General features: G+C 39.4%; 1 long non-coding RNA gene across 2 annotated transcripts in view; it reads left to right on the forward strand.

Moving 5' to 3' along the window:
• Window positions 1-16,140, forward strand: part of LOC113024033 (uncharacterized) — a 39,241-nt gene extending 23,101 nt beyond the window's left edge. For both annotated transcript variants that reach the window (XR_003272627.2, XR_013909655.1), the window contains exons 3-4: window positions 14,619-14,718; window positions 15,004-16,140. This is a non-coding gene — a long non-coding RNA (uncharacterized LOC113024033). The remainder of the gene's footprint in view (window positions 1-14,618; window positions 14,719-15,003) is intronic.
• Window positions 16,141-20,747: the final 4,607 nt, after the last annotated feature.

Consider the following 20,747-nt stretch of genomic DNA (forward strand, 5'->3'; position numbering starts at 1 on the left):
AGCACATTCTTTCATACTTTGGCTACGCAGCAAAGAAATATGCACTTAGACATACACGGAGATATGCAAGCACAACATGGACGATATGACCTTAAACAACAAACATGCGCAAAATGTACCGAGTGGCTCAAACACACACACACACACACACACACACACACACACACACACACACACACACACACACACACACACACACACACACACACACACACACACAAACACATCCTTGTTGACTTGTGTTGGTCATCATTCAATGAGGAGCACATGACTTAAATCGGGTGTGGTGCATGACATCTTATCGAACAAAAGCGTCCCACAGAGAGAGCTGATGGGGGAGACGATCCCTCCCCGCTTGTCCTGTCTGTTGGGAGTCATGAGGTCTCCATCTCGTTTGCCACGCTGTGTCTCGTGGTTCAAAGTCCATAAAATGTTCAAGTTAAAAAAAAAAAAATCCCCTGCTTTTAAAACTTTCAGCTGCGGTGCTGTGTTGTCCATAAATCAGCTGCTTTCCCTGAGGATAGCAACGTTATCTCCGGGAGGGAGAGGAAGTGCAAAACACTGCACGTTTTTCAAGAATGAAGCCTTTGAATTTCTTGTTATGTCCTATAAATGTCTCACCTTGAGGGTCTGATGTCTCGCAGTGAGAATGGAGGGCTTGTATTCTACACATTCAACCGGTCGCTTCTACATGCTTCTGCAGTCATGCAGAAATAAACTCAAGTATGTTTATCACAGAAGCTTTATTGTGTTTTGTCTCATTTAAGTGTCTTGCTGATAAACTTGTCATTTAACTGTCAAAATCATGACGGCTACCTCCATGTCAGATCTTACAGGGAATATTTCTTCATTTTCTCAAATGCATTGTAGCTCTGAACTTTTCTAACATTAACCAGCGGAGCTGAATATTAGAATGTAAATATCTATATCAGTTGGACCAGACATTACCCAGGCAGCCTCCTTGTAGAAAGTAAAGTCCAAATGAGCACATGTGTGAAAGGTTCAGGTAATTCACAGAGTGAGTTTGCATCACGTCCCGCCTCCTACGCAGACTATCCAGTCGCCACTCTTTGCCCAAACCTAAACTGCACAATGCATTTCAAGTGTCACTATGCATCTATCACATGTGAGAAAAGCCAACTCTGGACAATGTGCAGACCTGATTCTCTCAACATTACCTGGAATTTATGTGTAAAACTTGCTATAGTCTCATCCACCAAAGTTGCACGTCACCATTGAGTCACCAGCTTCAGTGATAAGATTGTTTATCAGAACAAATCTTTGCAACTGTTGCAACTGTTTTGGAGTCCTGTAAGTCCTGTTAATACAGGAGAAATAATGCGCGTTGCAATTGCTCAAGTGCTTCTGTGAGAGTTAAAATGGCTAAAAAATAAATAAATCAGAACTCCACAATGACAAGAGAAGTGAAAAGAGGATTCTCAAGCTTACTCCTGAACATTCCCCTTCTCTTTCTACCTAGCTGGAAAAAGCTTGAAAAGTGTGAGCAAACTGGTGAAATCAAGCTGAGCAGGAAGGGGTAAACAGGACATTTGTGTGCATGTGTCTGTATAATCCCATCACAAGATAGTGTCGTCAAGAGCCATTGCCCCGAGGCAGCTGGCCATAGTCCATCAAGGGAACTTTAAATTAGAGTAATGCTCACTAACACAAGGTTAGACAGTTCATCTGCTGGAGAGATATGAAAAGGGGGGGTTGTCTGGTGCTGTGCTGATGGCCCAGAGAAAATAGAATGAAGAAGTTTTGAATCCCAGGCCTATACGTGGACATGGCTATTTGTAGATTGAACTGAGGCAGATGCAGACAGGGTTGGAGAGACTGAGTCCTTTGATAATCGATAATGGCCTTGACAAATGTAAGACAATGCAATATAAAAAAAAGTGAAATAAAATAAAGTTTGTCAAATGATTTGTTCCTGGTTGAGTAAAATGCTGAATAAAGTTTGTTTAAAACTAAAACTGTCTTCTTGTCCTTGTGCACAGAATATTTACTGTATAACGTTTAATTTAAATGATGGCCTGCATTTGATGATCAACAGTGTTTGAACTTTTTTGTCCTCCAATCTTTAAAACAAGCCCACAAATGTATCAAATGTCCCGACGCAGCTGGGCACAGTTGCTTTTGGCAAACGATGCCCAAACAGGAGTGAACAGTGTGTTGCTTACGGACTACTTAAACCTGTGGAATAATACGAATTTGGTGCTCTGACACTGTACATGTGGGACCAATTAAAGATAAACTACAGTGAACTGCACTGAACATCGTCAACCTTACAAGTATAAAAATGCAAAAGGCGCATCTGAGGGAACACATGTGCATTTTCACGTGCTGAATCCTTCCAATAAAGTTCAGATGCGTACAAGTATGATTCATTTGGCTGCTTCAAGTTCTCCATTTAAAAAAAATGGTTACAAAATATTGTCGTTTCCGTTTACGATGAGTAATCTGCTACGATTGAAAGTGCTGAAGAACTCGTGAATGGTTTACAGCATAAAACACATGAGCTTATTTAAAGCAGGAAGCTTATCCAAGAAAGCTTGCTATCAGGCTTCAACTGCTATGTAAAACTGGGTAGTTAGGCCTCCGTTGTCTATGCAAAGTGACAGCTAAAAAAACAGTCCCCTGAGCTCTGCGGGGAGAAGAGACGTGTAAATGATCTAAGTAATCTTGTTTAGATCAGCTTTTCTGAAGATATAACTGACAAGCGCACACAAACAGGAAAAATGAGTCAGACATTCCTTGCATATGAAATGCACTCCTCTCACAAATGTTATGATAAGCTATGGTAAATGCTGCTCTTTGCTGCACTTTCACTTTACAAAAAAAAGTTCTCCTTTTTATTCTGAGAAAGAGGAATGACACAAATGCTGCAGCCGGAGATGTTCTAAAATATACCCTCTTTAACTGCAGCACTATACAGTACCTTATCTGGTATGTGTTGATATCACTATTAGTCATGTGTAAAGAATCTGTGAGTGTTTGTGAGAGTTTTGTTTCCCTAGGCAAAGTTTGGCAAACCACAAAATTCCTTTAAATCTCCCCCAACTCCACCAAATTATTAACAGCTCCAAACACAGCATATTTAAAAATGCTTTGAAATTCGAGCTTGAATAAAAGAATGAGCTCGGAAATACAAGCAGAGCGTTGGCAGGATGAATTATCATTCTGATTTTGCAGAATTTTAATAAATTCTCTCTATATTTTTATTACAGCTAATATTTTTGAGCAATAATTCACTCTCATTTGTTTAATCTTCTCATGAGCTCTCATGCCTGAACTGAGCTTTGGGAAAACACCTATCTAATGAGTTCATAGGCAAAAGTGAGGAGGGAAAAAAGCCCTTTTTACCTGCCAGTGATCCAGCACATCATATTTAAAACAAAGCAAAACAAAACAAAAACTTTAAGTGTGGGAGGCCAGTGATGTGCCCCACCCAAGTAACTACCCTTTCATAGAGTCAATGAGCCCAGCCCTGAAGCTGCATCTCCAGACTTACCAATAATTCCTAACGGCCTGACCCAGAAGCTGCATCAGGAGGCCCCGTCGCACAGCCTGTGATCCACACCCCAGAGCTGCACTGGAGGAACAGCTCACACAGCCCAGTGGGACCAGTGCAAACATGCAGGAACGCCTTATCTGTGCTGTTTTCTGACAGATACTGAACAGATACAAAGACGGCTGCAGAAAAAAAAAAAAGAAAAACAGCAAAAGCGCACCTACAGACTTTTAATATTGTTCTTCAATTCCTATATTAAAAAAACAAATAAATAAAAAATAAACGTTACCAGTTACTAAACACAGTTACAGGGCTAAAATGTCTGCAGCAACTTGTGTGTTTATCATCGGTAAATACACACAGCTGTTAGAGTCCAGTGAACAATGCTGGCAGCTACACACCTCCAGCACAAGGGACACATTAAGAGAAATAGTAGGAGGAACTGGCCCATACTTTGTGTGTGTGAGGGAGTGTTTAATGTATAATGTCCTCACCATGAGAGTAGGATGAAAATCTTATTGCAGGCGAATGGATTGCAAAATGTTAGTGTGAAGTGGAACAGGATCTATTTAAAGCCATGTAAGTAAATACACGCTTCTTTTATGGAATTTTCTTCTACATGAATCAATCATTGGAAAGCAGAAAATGTCACACTATTCTGCTTTCATTTCTGCTTCACATATGCTCAATTCTGCTTAAAGTTCATGTCAAGTTTCAAATATCCTTTAGAATGAGGCCATTTTGCAACATCTGTAAAGTTTTATAAGTTTTCGGTACCTGGCTAAATGTGTAAGTTAATTTCAGTGCCAAGCATGGTGGCTTCTGCTCACTGTTCCCAAACAGATGAGAAGATTTAAACCAATCTTAGGGGTTAAACTGGGCCTGTGCGATTACAAACAGCATTCCAGCACCTTCAATTATTAATGAAATCAAAAAGAAAGTTTCATTCATAATATCAACCAAGTTCATTTCTCATGTCCCAAAGCCTGGAGTTCTTTCCAGCTGATGACAGATGATACTCAATCAACATATCATGAAGTAATTTCAGCCAACCAGCCGGCCTGCAGACGCTACTCACACCTTTTCCCCCCTGCATTATCCCTGTCATGGATGTAGATGACATAAAGTTGCAGTCGTACTAGTAGGTGCTACAGAAGGAGAAGAGCAAAAATGAACTTGGTTTTCTTTGTTTGAAGTAGCAGGTAATTTCAAATGCAACGCTTCAAATAACTCAGCAAATATCACCAAACACAAGCTGTTTCTCTATAATTTGGCACACAATCTGTCTTCTTAGTTAACTGCACATCTGCTGCAGCTGGGGAAGAAAATGGTCATGTGTGATAACTTCACTTCAGAGATTGTGAAAGGTGTAAGAAGTGGAAGAGAGAAGGGAAAAATTAGAAATTTAAGTCAAAACTGCATCAATTTTTTTTTAATTTAAAGCGTCTATGAGGTATCCTTTATCCCCATTTTTTATTTATTTAAATTAGATACTTTTATTTATTTAAATCAGATATTCTCCTGCGAGAATCATCCAATTTCTTGTTGTGAAATGTCTTAAAAAACTACAAAAAGAATAATTTGGTATCAAGCCCTTTTCTTTATCCCAGACCACAGGACATCCACGATCGGTCAGACCACAGGACAGTTTTCCGCTTCGTCTCAGTGCATCTTTAATTAGCTTCCACCCAGAGACGGCAGCAGCATTTCTGCATCTTGTTTACGTATGACTTTTCTTCATTGAATGGTTAAGTTTTGACTTGGACTTGTGAATGCAGGGAAAAAATGTGCACACTGACAATGTTTTTTAGAAGTTTTCTTTTGCTCCTGCAGAGATTTTCACTACAGACTTGTGTCTGTTTTCAGTGTGGAGATCACAGCCAGCGTTCAGTACTGATATTCAGCCTGTTCCCTTAGGTACAGAGATTTTCCAGGTCTCTGAATCCTAATGATACATGCACTGTAGATGATGAAATTCTGTATTTCTCTGGAAGTTCATCTTGAGAAATAAAAAGTATTTTATTATTGGGCTACCGTCTCAGTAATGCTGTTTTTAGAGAAGTTACACAACTTTCCAGTCTTTTACTGCACCGTTGCTCCCATCAACTGAAAAAAGTATCAGTATTTAATATGTTGTACTCTTTCCATCATTTTCTTCAGCTTTTCTTCTTTATTTAAGTTTTTTTTCTTTATAGGTTTATGTTTAATGTTTTAGCTGCTGTTACAGCAATTTCCCTCTTTTAAAAAAAATAAACTTTAAATATAGGGAACAAATCAATGCTTTCTATTTTTAATTTATATTTTACTCAGCCTAACTACTTCATGGAAACAGTGTTGTGCTTGTCAAGTCCCACAGAGCGAGATGATTTTACAGAAGCAATAGAGAGGCATGTTCACCTACTGGCATGTTCCACTGCTCAACCTGTTGATCAGGCTCTTTCCAAAAGGGCCTGAATGCTTATATTACTATGAGGTGTTTACTTTTAAAAGTGGCATGTGGTTTATCTGTCTAAAGGAAGAAATTTATTTTAAAATTTGCGTAGGATGGACAATTTTGAGGTAACGAACATGTACACACTGGCAGCACCTCAGAGGGTGAAGAAATAAAACATCCGAAATAAAACGCCCTCATAAAACCAAGATAATGATGTGGGCAAAAGGCTAAATTGACAAGACGTACTTGCTGGGGAATTAATTTCAGAGTCTTAGTGTTGCAAGAGTAAGATATCTCATGTTTCAACAGCAATCCCAATGGCCTACAGCGACACATGAACCCAACATGGAACTTAGTCACTGGTATGGCTGGCTGTGAACACACACACATACACAGGAGAACCTCCCTCTTAGCAAATCGTATTTTTTTCACAGCGGCCGTTGTGAGTAGCAGACGGTTTTGCCATCCCTCTCCCAAAATAGCCGTCCATTAGCACAGGCAGGTCAGATGGATTTGAAACATCCATGGCAAACGGCGCTGGAGTGAAGGGCGGAGGGGTCAACAAGTGTGTGACCGCCTCTTGGAGGGCTCCACAGAGGTGGTTGTGGGTGGGCGTCAAATAGAGGCTTTTTTCGCAATTTTGTGACAATGAGTGCTTAACAACAAATAGGAGTGTCTAAGGAAAACTGGTAATATGTGTGTGTGTATGAATGTGTAAACAAAAGGTGGTGCATGGTTAATTTCCAATATTTGAGCATATTTATATGGAGTATTGATGTCACTTCCCTGGCGTGTACAACCTTTTGCTCATAACGCAACACAACTTTTTTCTTTTTCAAAAAAACAAAACAGAAACTAACTGGCAAAAACAGAAGTGCTGTGAGTCTGACTAAAGGATTACAGAAAATAAACCTACTGCTCCAATCAAATTTTAAAAGTGTATCAGCACAATTATTCAGAGTCATAACTGTAACATGTTTTTTTTTTCTTAAGAAAGCAACACCATTTGATCTTTTTCACGGTGCTGCTTAACTTGGCCATTTTCTATATTCACTGACATGTTTTTACCTTTACTGGTCTGGAGATTAAAGTAAATGGTGCTCTTTAAAATGTAATCTGACTGCATGTAGTGAGCGGTACAATGATAAATTACAGTATCTTTGGACAGCCTATATAAATGGTGGATAGACTGGTACTTAAAGCATTTTTTCTTTATTACAAACCATTGTGTAAGGAGCTTGGAAAGTAGTCCTTAGACTACGATGACCTGGATGACTGAGAACCTTCACAGACATATTACAAACCATATTCACCTCGTCACCAAGCACTTTCTAACTATCAAGGACACACTGGCACACAGATGGATGCAACATGGGTATTTGGCGTTGAGTGTACTTCAGTACTGTACCTCCACCTTTTGCCACGGGTTCTGGGTAGTGACCGAAACAATTAGATCACAAATACAAGCAGGGGAAATGAGCTTACTCTGAAGGATGGCTGTCATTTGTCATTTGGGAAGGGCTTATAGTAGAGCTGCTACTTCTCCACATCAAAGGATTGCTAGCATGCCTCCTGGACATCTCTTAGGCAAGGTGTTTCAGGTTGTCCCAATGGGAGAAGGCCCAAGGGCAGACACTGGGCACGCTGGAGAGATTTATGTCTCTCAGCTGACCTGGGAATGCCACCGTGTTTCCCTGGATGAGCTGGAGGGGTAGCTGGGGAAAGGGAGGTCCGGTCTCTCTTTACACTGCCTATCCCACGACCTGTACATCACAAAATGGATGACTGGCACTTTAGTGCACATATTGCAGGCGCCAGGGATCACACCAACAACTTTCTGATTAGCAGACTATATGGTCTTATCCTCTGAGACACAACATGTGTGTAAATATGTGTGCGCAAAGACTTTCAAGTGGTCAATCTGCTGGTTAAGTGATGACATGTTAAACTGCTACTTCTTCCCGGTGGTAATTTGTTTATATTAGCATAACCGAGGCTTTATAGTTAGCCACCAGGTAACACTCATTATATGTCAACTAGCCCAACATCACTAACCCTCCAAATGTCATTGTTAATTAGTTTTCTGTCATTGCTTATGTCCAAAGTGATATCACAGCTATTTATGCTTTAGTTTTTTAGAGATATTTAAGTCAGTACACGGTGTTATCATCTTCAGCCAGAAACTAGCAAGCTAACTTCCTGCCAACTTTGAACTTAGCCAAATCTTATTTTCTTTGATGTCTGGATGTTAACCTTTATTGCACCAACTGGGAGATCAGCCACACTGGAGCCAAAAGAATATGCACCATTGTTAACTGTTACTGTTTAATTTAATTTTAGGAAGGTGACTTTGGACCCTAGAAATGGCTAATTATATCAGATTTAACAAGCGTATACAACTATGAAAGCAGTATGTAAACGCCAGCTCATTTGCAATACTGTGGTGAAACTCTTCTTTTAAAGTTGTACATGTAGTTACAAATGTCAGTTGAAGAAGGCTTTCGTACTTCTGAAACAGAATCCAGAAGTTTGGGTTTCACTTCGGCTCTATGAAAATAGCACAAGCAAATGACCCTGTGCAGGATGTTGGATTATTTTCCACTCACACAGCTCTAGATGGGAATCATCTGACAATAAGAGTTTTCAACAAAAACCCTATATCTATGTCGAGAGCAGGGTAGTGAAGTAACGCTCCAAAATATGTTAAACAAACAAATAAACAAACAGTGGCTTCTAAGAATCTATGAAATCATTTCCTGTTGACTTCCTTTATGTTTTCACACAACAATCAGAACCATGACAAAAGTTATTTGTGTACATCAGCTTAATAAAATTTTGCTAACAAATTTATAGTCAGTAAGCGAGCAATCACATGCCCCATCTGCTTTGATCAAATCCCGTCGAAGTTACTTTTAGCCATACTAGCACGCCCAGTCTGCCAAAGAGTTGGCTAAAAGTTTAGATGACCTCAAGCCAGCGACAGCAGAGGATAGATCCCTCTTCAACTCTCTGTATGTCCCATTCACAGGCAAGAATTTGGTGTATTGATTCATCATATAAGAAGGCCGAAGCTTGACAGGCCAACTGAACATGCAGTTTCCTAATGACTTAACCACATCAACTATTTCTCTTGTGTGCCATTCACCCCCCCTTCTTCTCTCCCTTTAGGCACCAACCATAGCTAGAACATGGTGAGTCACGTTGGAACAAAAAGCCCCATTCAAAACACACATGTATACACACACACACACACACACACACACACACACACACACACACACACACACACACACACAAACTCCCAATCAACTCTAGCCAGCCTGCCTTTTAATAAAAACTCCTTCTATTATTGAGTAACCCCCCCTCAATCTCCAGGCAGAACTGGTTTGCCACCACCAGATCAGGCCAATCCAATTGCCGAGCAGGGATCAAGTCACCATGCTGGTGCTGCTCCCAGAAATCATCAGGAGCCAAACCTCCTGAGGTCCTCCTACCACATCACAAAGCCTGCTGCTTGGGCACATGAGTGTGTGTGTGTGTGTGTGTGTGTGACACAGAAAAGGCAGGATTAAAAGATAGAAACCATACGAGCAAACCAAATCTATTTTGAAGTACTATGACTTCCTTCCTCAAACAAGTCCTCAGCTGCCTCATTCGTCCCACATGACACACCATCATGATCACTCACTGGCCTTTAAACAAGCCTACGCTCTGTACAGGGGTGCTTTATTCATTTTATTTTATTGGCTTATTTTCACAATGTTGAGAAATATTCAGTCATCAGTCCTATCTGGTTCGCTCATTTTTTTTCTCTTGCTGGCAATATTTATAATCCAAAGATGAGGTTGCAAAATGCTAGTGTGTTCTCACCCCAGAGAGACAAAAATTGCTTTCTGGCCACTGCAGCTGGTGTTTTCAAATGTCTGGTTTGATATACCAGCCACAACAATTTTTGAACAATTTGATGTTTAGAGCCATGAAGTCCAACAGTTGGAGGGTGGACGTGTGTCAGCTAGGAGATCAACTGTCTTTGAGTTTTTGAATTTTGCTTCAGTGATTTTTTTCTCACTTTGTAATGTTGCATTTACATGCTGGTTAGGGTTAAGTTAATGTATGCCCCATCACAATATTAACCCTGCATGTTTAAAAGAAATAATTTCTTACCAAGTGCATTTAAATTTGATGCCAAGGGGTTCTTCAGAAGCATGCTGATGTGATTGATTAGGAGAGACAGATCTGTATAACTCATGCCTAAAAAGGGGTGCATTAGGCATAGATGCCAAAGGTCAACTTGAAGAATTCAGGAACTTAGACAAGACAGCATTTAAAAAAATATATGTGCATTATTCTAAGATGAAAATATAAATCTCATTATAAAATCAAAGTCTTGCACACAAGTTAATATAAAGTCTTGGAAAGAGATTTTTTATTAAGCAGCAACGGTAGATGGTAAACATACTTAATTACTTAAGAAAGTTTAACCTTTATCTGAAGCTCTGTGAGGATCCAGCAGTCTGAAAAACCAAGTGAAGATCTTTCAATGCAAATTCCGTGGACAGAAACTAAAATATAGAACTTTGCATTAAAAACATATACACTTAGAGATATCCATTTCCATATCCGTGTTACTATAATCTGTGTTTGTCTGCCTTGGTTTGTTTACGTCTTTGTCTGCAAACCCCTCCTCGATTATCAGGAGCAACCAAATGTGGCACACGGGTATGTGTTAAGCTTTGTACACACTGGAAGTTATTTGCTGTAACATGGTAACAACGGAAGAAATAAATATCCATTGGCGATGGGAAGTTGGGAAGATAAACTTCTCAACTTCCACTGAGGAAACTACCAATGGGAGTGAAGAATACCAATGATTGACTTATGACCTGGTAGTAAGGACTTTAGAAGGTTACCAGGACAACCAGAGTCTGGAATGTATAAAAGCCACCAGCTGTGAGCATCAAAGCAACGCGCAATGAGCGACTCACTTCCAGTGTGTACGTAGCTTTAGGCCACCCAAGGTTTCAGTCATTTTAGCAAATGGCTAAAACAATCTTATCACTCTGTAAGCTCTTATTAAGGCATCCTGTGGTTTCACGTTCACAACAATACCATCAAATTTAAATTCACAAATGTTGAATTATTCACGACATGTTATAATGTGATCAGTTTTCCAAGGGCAAGAACAGACCAGTCAATACTATAGTGTAGACACGTAATAGTAAATAGTATAAAGCACTACAATGCAAAACACAATGAATACAATTACATGAAAACAATACATAAATAAGTCAGTAATTGTGATTACTACTGTATCATCTTATGAAAGTATAAGTACAAAAATAAGTAATGAAAGTAATGATAGTGTTTAGTGAGAAGAAGGTAATGATAGCATTCAAATGATTTAGTAAATTACTTCTGTTTGACAACTAAATCCAACCCAACAATAGAATCAACTCATAAATAAATAATTTCTTTTCTGAACTTCACTCGGTGAGGTTTTGGTTTGAAGAACTCTCTAAAGATCTCCAGTGTATTTACACTTGTTTATTATAAATGTATGAAACATGTTTTCTCCAGGCATTGTGCCAGTATTCCCACTAACAAGAGGAATCCCTGTGTAGGTAACAAAGTATAAGTCATATGCTAGTATGTGTGTGCCTCGTTTAGAATAAGTTCATAGAGAGGTGCTTCACACAGTTTTTTGATCTCATGATCATTTGTAGTGTGACCTTTGGTAACCTGTGGTTCAAAGATTTCTGAAGAAAGTCTTCAGAAACCTGAAGCCTTTCTTCAGAAATTTGCCAGGTAACCTGGCAAATAAGAACAAGTGAAAGATATTTGCAGACTTGATTTTTGAGATTATTACATACTATGTATTTTACACTAGAAAGTCCATGAATGTAAGCACGAAATGAGCAAAGTTAGAAATGTGTTTTCTTTTATCTAACAGTTGAGTTAATTTGACTGGAAAAACGTCTTTCTGTCATGACTGTTCGCTCAAAGCATGGGAGTCAAGTTCCCAGTTGAAAAGCAAATAGAGTACTCAGCGCATTTGCGTTGATATTGTGCTTATGGTGATGGGGCGTGGAAGGCCGGAGTTATCCCTGGGGGGAAATGCCTACCTGTGAAATATGAGGCAATTATCCAAACACACACAGACCCTCCATTACTGACATCCAGTTCAGGAGTTTAACTGTCTCTGCATGTTCCCTAGCTGCATGCTGCTTAGAATACATGTATACTCCTAAAGAAAACTTTTACGTGCCAAATGCTTCCCATAAACATGCTCAAAAAGTGTCCTTAAAGTTTAAAAATGCTTCTGATCAAATTCTCATGACATGCTTTAGTGATTTAGTTGTGACTCAGAGTTATTTCAGGTATTTCACTCAGTTCAATGAGCTGTGGCAGCACACATATGTTTACTCTGGCTAACTCCCAGCGTATGCAAAGCGGCACAATCATGATCAAGGTTATAAAGTTATGGATATGAGTGGCACGTCAGTACAGTTTACTTCATGATGTTTCCTGCCTGCGGTGACTAACCTCTGCTTTTTGGCTTGCATTTAATTGCAAGAAATCACAGTCAGTAAAATCTCATTTTAGTGTTTTTTTTAGTAATATATTTTTGGCAGGAGAGTAAATTCTGATATGAAACACAAAAGATCAAATTTTGTCTTTTGGTGGGAAAAGTGTGTTAAACATGATAGTGCCAACAAGCCTTGTTTACCATCTTAATCCAATGTATCAACATGCTAACATTTACTTATTTGAACTGAACAAAGTACAGCTGTGGCTGATGGGAAGGTGTATTTGCTTTGCCAGTATTTAGTCATCCAATAGCCAAGCCAGTAGACAAATTAAAATTTTAAACTGGTGACTGGTTTAGAGGCTAAAGTTAAAGTTGCTGAGACATCTTCTTTAGAACCACAAATATGAACCTCATGTTCGTGCCTGAAGTGGTCACCAAACCAGAAAATTTCTCAGAAATCAGTCTTGATATGTTTTAATTTGGACCGAAGTTTTTCACCGACAATAGGAAGACTAACACACCAACACTGCTGTTCATTAATCTGCTAACACTGCTAAAAAGCCAAAAGTTGTAAAGCCGGCGTATCGCTATTACCTCGGGATCCCATGTCTCTAAACTGTACTAAGGCAGACCAGCACTGAATTAAAAAAAGAAAAAGGAACTGTCAGCTGCGTGGTTGATAGTTCATATTTCCAACATGTTTTTCTTTGTGAGCCCAGATTTTTCAGACTATTATGTTTGCCTATCTGCAGCATGGGTTACATCATGTGGAGAACTGATGCAATTCCCTCACTTAGCATGTAAAAGGACATATCTACAGGCAATGGTGTATTTTGTCCTTACATAGCATGAATACAGGAAGACTTTGAGTCTCTGTTAAAAAAGAAAAGGCAATAGTAATAATAGACATTGTTGAGAGGCATTTTTCCTATTCGCATTACTCTCATTTGGCTCCTGACCCAGATTTAAAAAAAAGAAAGAAAAAAAACTCCAACAAAAACGCCTAATGGGGATTGTGTAGACCTGCAGCACACTTTGTGGCATGTGCACCGCTGGGTGTGGTGAGAACAGAAGCCATGACGGAGGTTACTAAGAGGAAAGAAGAGAGCTTGGAAAGCAAGGATGAGTCAGTGTCATCAGCCAGACTGTATCTCAATATAAAGGGCAGGGGTGACAACCTGTCTTCCCCACACCCAAGCCCACTCTCCATCCCTCTCATCCACCCCTCCCGCCTTGCCCAGAAATCTAATACCAACTAAGGAGACCAGAGGGTGGTATTTTACCAAACCAATTTATAATAAACCAACACCAACTCAGTGTGAGTCACAAAGGAATTTCCCTGACACATATTTTAACCAAAGACAGTCTTTCTTACTTTCAACATCCTGTTTGAGATCTATGGCATCAAGTAAACTAGGTCATATGCACCAAGGCCTTCAGTTCAGACACACCTCAAACATTAGCAATCGTCTAAATATGCACGAGTCTGTTTTTACTTGTGTTTGTTTAATTATAGGATGTTTACTCAGGCAATTATTTCATTTTATTTTTACTTTGTCTAGACTAACTACTTAATGGTAGTTCTTTGGTCTTATTATACTAAATGTTTTAATCTACAGTGAGGGAAATAGTTATTTAATCCCCTGCTGAGTTAAGTTTTTTTTTTTTTTAAACATACTACATTAAAAGTTATAAATTGAAGTACTTGATCCGCAAGCAAATCATGACTTAGTACTTGGTGGAGAAACTCTAGCTGGCAAGCACAGCGGTAAGAAGTTTCTTGTAGTTGGATACCAGGTTTGCACACATCTCAGGCGCCATTTTGGTGATTTTTTTATAGGATTGAGGTCTGTAGCTTAATGTGCTTCTAGCCACTCCTTTGTTGCCTTGATTACATGTTTTGGGTCACTGTGATGCTGAAAGACCCACCCACCACCCAGAAAGGAAGTTCTTTTCCAAAAATTTATTGTCCATTGGCTCAATGTGGTGAAGTTGTCCTGTACAATCTTACAATCTCCAGATTGAGGGTGATTGATGGTTGTTTTATATTTGTTCCATTTCCAAATAATCGCACCAATGGCTGTCACCATCTGGCCAAGCTGCTTTCTGATGATCTTGTATCCCATTCAAACCTTGTGCAGGTCTACGGTTTTGTCCCTGACGTCCTTTGACCACTCTTTGGCCTTGCCCATGATTGTGGAAGGGAAGAAACTGAATCTGATCCAGAGTCTTTGTTGGTTGGTAGGAGATCAAATATTTTTTCACACAATAAAATGCACATCAATTTCTAACTTTTATGTAACTGTGTGCTTCTTTGTTGATATTCTGTCTCTCTCCATTAAAATGCAAATACCTTACAAATTAGAGACTGTTCATTCTTTCTAATTGAGCAAACTTACAAATGATCAAATAATTGTTGCCCAACATTGTACAACAGATTACATCAGATAACTGACAAACCACCCTCTGTGTGTGTGTGTGTGTGTGTGTGTGTGTGTGTGTGTGTGTGTCTCCTTTGTTGAACAGATGCATCAGACAGATGAACTGACTGCTGTGAAGAGAGTAAAATACCTGCAGAAGGAGTGTCGGATCTTTTTTTTGTTGTTATTTTTATTCTTGTATTTAAAAGATCTGTGTAGCTCTCAGGGATGTAAAAGGGAGTCTGAGCTGTAACAGGAGTGTGTGTGTGTGTGTGTGTGTGTGCGTGTGTGTGTGTGTGTGTGTACACACATGTGTGAGTTTGAGCACACTGTGTGTATGTGTGTGAGATTAGAGAAGGGCAAAGAGTTGAGGTGGTGTTTGATGCTAGTCTCAGTGGCAGGCTTAAAAAAAAACAAAAACCTGTCACTCAGCTTCTCTCCACGCAATGCATACACACACAAACACACATGTGACCACCCGCATACACTACACTCACACAATCTGGCTCTCCAGCACAGACATAGACTTCTAGCAGCAACACCTCTGACCATGTAAAACCTCTCTCCCTGTGCAGGCACACACATGCAACTTTATAGGCACACACACAGAACAGTTCTAAGCATACAAATAAACCAAGTCAATTCAGCGTATAATCGGTGTATCGTAAAGGATCAATTCCTGCAGAACACGCACATGTACTGGAGTACACATTCACAGACATACAGACTTACTGTATGGATGCTGTACTCTTGTGTGTAATCGTAAAGTAAATAGGGTGCTAAGTAAACACCTAACTCAGCAACTTATTCTCTTTGTCACGTACACACATTTATCCAGCACCCTAGCTGGGAGATCTCGCTCTTTCCTTTACAGTAGGCCATTTCTTTCAACAGATTTATCACCGGTGTTGCACAACCTATTCGATTATCTGTGTCTGTGTGCCCTTCGTGAGAGAGTGACCAACTGAGCTTCTGTGATAGTGTCTCTGCGGGTGTTTGTGTGTATCAGAGGGCCGTAGGCTCAAGCTATTAAGATCAGTATAGTGGTGAGATATGTGATCTGAGGGATGCTACTTCAGAGAAGTGAACAAAGCAGATGCTGTTCCAGAGAAGAAACTGCACAAGGCCAACATACAAACCCTGGGGGACCCCTCTACAGTGCTTTGGAGCAACTATTGTATTTGGCTGAATGTATGAACGCCAACAGTTTAATCTAACACAGTATAAAGGACTGCCAAGAAAATCTGATGTGTTATTATTGTCACGTTTAACCATCTGTCTTGGGGTTTTGGTCCAAATTTCTTATTCACAAAGTTGAATAATATCAGGCCCTCCCAACAGGGACGTTTGTGACAACGCATTGATATTCCTGACAGGAACTGTCGGGGGTCTTTGGATGTGTTGTGTGAGATCTCTTCCTCACAGAGGTGAGTGACAAATAAAGAAAGAAATATTAACTATAAAGAAAAACAGATTTAAAGATAAAGAAGGACAAAGACAGCCAAAACAGAAATAATCTACAAATTACTTTCGTGAAAGGAAAATGTGTGCTGAATTTTCAAATGGAGAATAACAGTGGAGAAATTTAAGAAGGAAGGAGGAAAATAATAGAGGTCAGTGACAAATACTTCTGCAAAAAGTAAATAAAAATTAAACAAATCACACACAGCCAAGTGTTCAAGATATATACCTTCACACTAGTTTCAGCACACTGTTGTTGAGCTCCATTGGCACGGAAAGATAAATCTGGAAGGCCGACTGGACAGAAATCCCAAAGCTGCCATTTTAAGGATGCAGAACTGCAGATTAGCCATGGCATGTAAAACTTCAGTGAAGAACCAAAGTGGTCGGACAAGAAACAACAAGAATAAAAAGTCATCCAGAAAACTATTTGTGAGTCATTCGCTGGAAAAAAAAAGTCTTCAAATTATTTGTTTAACCTCCTAAGACCCGAACTCTTCCACGGCATGCATTTTTAATTTCTATTTGCTATCTGGGCTGATTGTTTTTACATTCATTAGGCCCCAAAGGATTACCAGATTTTTTTTTTTACCTTATTTTTGTTTTTATGAAAAATCAGAGCCACATATGAGGATATTCGTTTAAAATTTTGATAGAACAGTAGCAGTATAATGTCCTCGTAAGTGGATATCAGGCCCTTGTAGAACAAAATTGAGTATTTTGGTCTAAATAACCCAAACTGTGATGTCCACATATGTGGACGCCGGGTCCTAGGAGGTTAAATACTTACCAGCCTGACAGACACTTTTTTTCTTTAACTATTATGATTTTAAATATGAATATTCTTCCTTCATAATAGTCTAAGAACATACATTTATTATCTGTAGTTGTTTGTAAAAATATTACAATATAATATATGTAATATATTTAAAACAAACACATTATTTGTTGTAAAATAGGCAGCTGAGATAAGCTAAGATTTCACATTGATGAGAACTGATGAGAAAGGGTCTGCTTTACATATGTATAAATACAATTTTTTAAATATATTAAAAAGTTGAGACTGATAATCAGCATTCTAGCTGTTACTATGCATTTTATTTGTACTATAAATAATATAATAATTTTGTACAAACAGACAAAAAGGAATAATAATAAATAAGTTATATTGCTAATGTGAGAATTTGATGTTGTTAGTTATGAACCTGTGATGTGAACATCGTGTCAGATCAGGTTTATAAAAAACACTTTAATAATATATAAATGTATTATCCAGGAGAAAAGAAGACCCATAAAAACCTCCCTGTAATGATTTAAATGTTATTTTGCTGTAATTTTAAAATGTAATTTTACAGTAGACCTTAATATATTACAAAATGAACACAAATTTCTATTTCTATTTCAAAATCATTCCCCGAATACCAGACCGTTAATTTAACCAGTCTAAATAATCCTGCTCACAATTTTTTAGTCAGCAATGAATTTTCTTTAAGAGAATAAAATGTGTGAGGGAAATTCTGCACTCTGTTATTTGGTTTCTGCAACATTTTAATAGCTTCAAAAGAATCCTGGCTTTTAAACACACACACACACACACACACACACACACACACACACACACACACACACAAATGTCATATGAGGGTGACTGTTTGAAACAGCCTTCTTCCACGTGTCCTGCAAACCACTCAAATGATAAAACTGGAAATCAAAATGATTTAAAATAAGGATAAAGTCAAGAAAGCGTACAGAAAAATAAGGTAACAGCTCTTTTTAAAAATACCACCTATTTGGTAACACTTACTATCCTATAGTCAATCATAATTGATCTGAAATCACTCTCCTCAGTGTGTTTTTTCAAGCCAAAGGTCCTTTTACAAAAGGAAAAGAAAACAGATATTTTAAAAACATCAGTGTCAGAAAGGATTTCAGTTTCGGTCTGTTACAGTAAAAACTGACAGAATACATTAGCCTGACTTAAATTATATCAGTATTTTTTTGTCTCCTTGAGAACTCACAGGATTAAAAATGCTATGATTTTTCTAACTGTGCTTGGCAGCAACTGGATGCCTGCAGCCGCTTCCAGCACAACAGCACAGCACACAAACATGTATGAATAAGTTATGAAACATGAATCCATTTGGTCTGCGTTCAACAGATCTTTCTCCTTTTATTGCACTTATCGAACTAGATACATCTGACAAAGCTTAAGGCCGCAATGCAGCCAAATTCTTGTAAAGGAATCCTCTGTCGATTTCACTCCGTTTTCATCGAACCTTGGTTTGCACTCTGGCAACGGGAGCAAAGCCAAGCACATTTCTCTGAGTCATCACAGAGGGGAGAGAGGGAGGGGAAACAGGAGGAGGAGAAGAAGAAGAAGGAGACGAAGAAGAAGAAGGGGGAGGAGGAGAAGCAGGAGGTGGCAAGTCTGGAGTTTCCCTCTTGCTCTTGCAGTCGAAGGCCTACACCGAGCAGCAACAAGCTGAGAAAACCGTGCTCTATTGTTTCAGGCCTGCTGGCAAAGTGAGCCTTCCTGAAACTCAGCAAACAACTATCACACAAATGGGAGACGAGCCAAAACTCTGCTCACTGAAAGACCTGCCAAAGTGGTAGAAAGCTGTTGTGTGGGAAGTTTAGAAGGACTTTTGTAGAAATTGTTGTTTTCTTTGCCTGGCAGTAAGACAAAAATACTTTCAATGTAACCTTAAAAGCGATGAGAAAACGTTGAATAAAACCTTCATCCTTGGGAAAAAAAGAGAGGTTATAATCAAGTTGCTTCAGTCTTGCAGTGAGAGGAGAGGTGATTGATAATTAATGGTTGTCACACACCCAATCCCTAAAATATATAGTTTTGTGTTGCGGTTATGACAGTTGTCTTTTTAAAATGCTGGACAATGTTGGTAAAGTATGTCATTTAAGTGCTGTAAATGTGTCTACTGCGTGCTACTTACAGCTATTGTGGGTCAGGAGTGCAGCTATTTGTAAGAAAGGAAGAGGAAATCGACAGAACTGCCACATGATTGATGGTTTCTATGAAGCAAATAGCCACGCCTCTCCTTCTAGGAATCCTTACAAGCTTCATTTAAAAAAAAAAGAAAAAGAAAAAAAGAAACTGTTTACAACATGAGGAGCAAATGGAAATGTTGAAAAATAACTAAACCATCAGAGAGTTTTGCATCTCCAGACCAGCTGCAAGTGGAAGCTTGTCAGAGTGGCAAGCTTATTGTTATTTTTCTGGCGACAAGCAATAAGTTGAAGAAATGATAAATGAATGAAAACAGCGAGAGAAGGTCAACTGCGAGAAATGCAGCGGCGCTTCAAAAGTTTAACCCTTTATTTCTCGTCTTGGGCTCTGTTAAAATAACCGGCAGGTTCGCATGTCCCCTTGGACCTTTCAGGCAGCTCTACTGTTTGTTTTCCACTCCAACGTGGGGACAGATTTGGACAAGGGCGACTGCAGAGTCTATTTTCTCCACCTGGAAGCTTGGAACGGTGGGGAGGGAAACTCAAGACTGGTTTTACCCGCTTCCTGGAAACGGTAAAGCAAGCGGGAGGCCCCGCTGTCAGGGAAAGGGGTAGCGAAAGAGAGGGAGAGAGAAACTCTGTGACAGTGTGCACAGAGAGAGAGACTAAAGCCTCTGTCCAGCAGATAAGAAATATGTGTGAATGCATGAGTGGGCGTGTTTATTTGCCTGCCTGCCTTGTATGTGTTTGTGTGTATGTGAAATAGAAAATTACAGAATGGTAAAGAGCACACACTCCAGCCAGGGGATTTGCTGATGCCCACGAAGATCTGTTTACAGTAAGTGACCCTGATGACCCCCCCAGAGGATACAGGGCTCAGTTCCAGCACACATACATATACGCACACATCATCCCAGCCTCGCATCTCACCAGACTCTGATACAAAGTGTCGAAGGCCACCTGTTAGAAACATCCGGAAGTCTCAATTCCAGACAAAGCATGCACACCTATCGTGGCACTAAAAACACAGCCTGGAGTGAGGTGTTGTGTGGATGTGTGATAGAGGGGAAAAGAGCGAGAAATGTTCCTTGTATCCAGCAGGCGACTAAAGCCCTGCACAGACCAATTTGCAGCTGAATGAAAATGGGAAGCCGTGCATGAGGAGAGAAAACACGCAAAACACATTTAAACGGTATTGGAGGCCATTGAGGAGCACGGGGAATTTTAAAAAGCTTATTCTAGAGACTGAAGGAACAAACACTGGAGAAAACGGTGGAAAAGGGGAATGGACAGAAGAGACACATACCTGAGCAAAGGCACAAAGACAGACAACTAAGGATTCAAATGTTAAATGAAGAAAGAGTCCGGGAGGTTGGGGTGTGTGTAAAGAACTCAATGCAAAAACAAAAAAACATTGTGAACAAC

The sequence above is a fragment of the Astatotilapia calliptera genome, chromosome 6 (genome assembly GCF_964374335.1).
Source record: "Astatotilapia calliptera chromosome 6, fAstCal68.1, whole genome shotgun sequence".
Lineage (NCBI taxonomy): Eukaryota > Metazoa > Chordata > Actinopteri > Cichliformes > Cichlidae > Astatotilapia > Astatotilapia calliptera.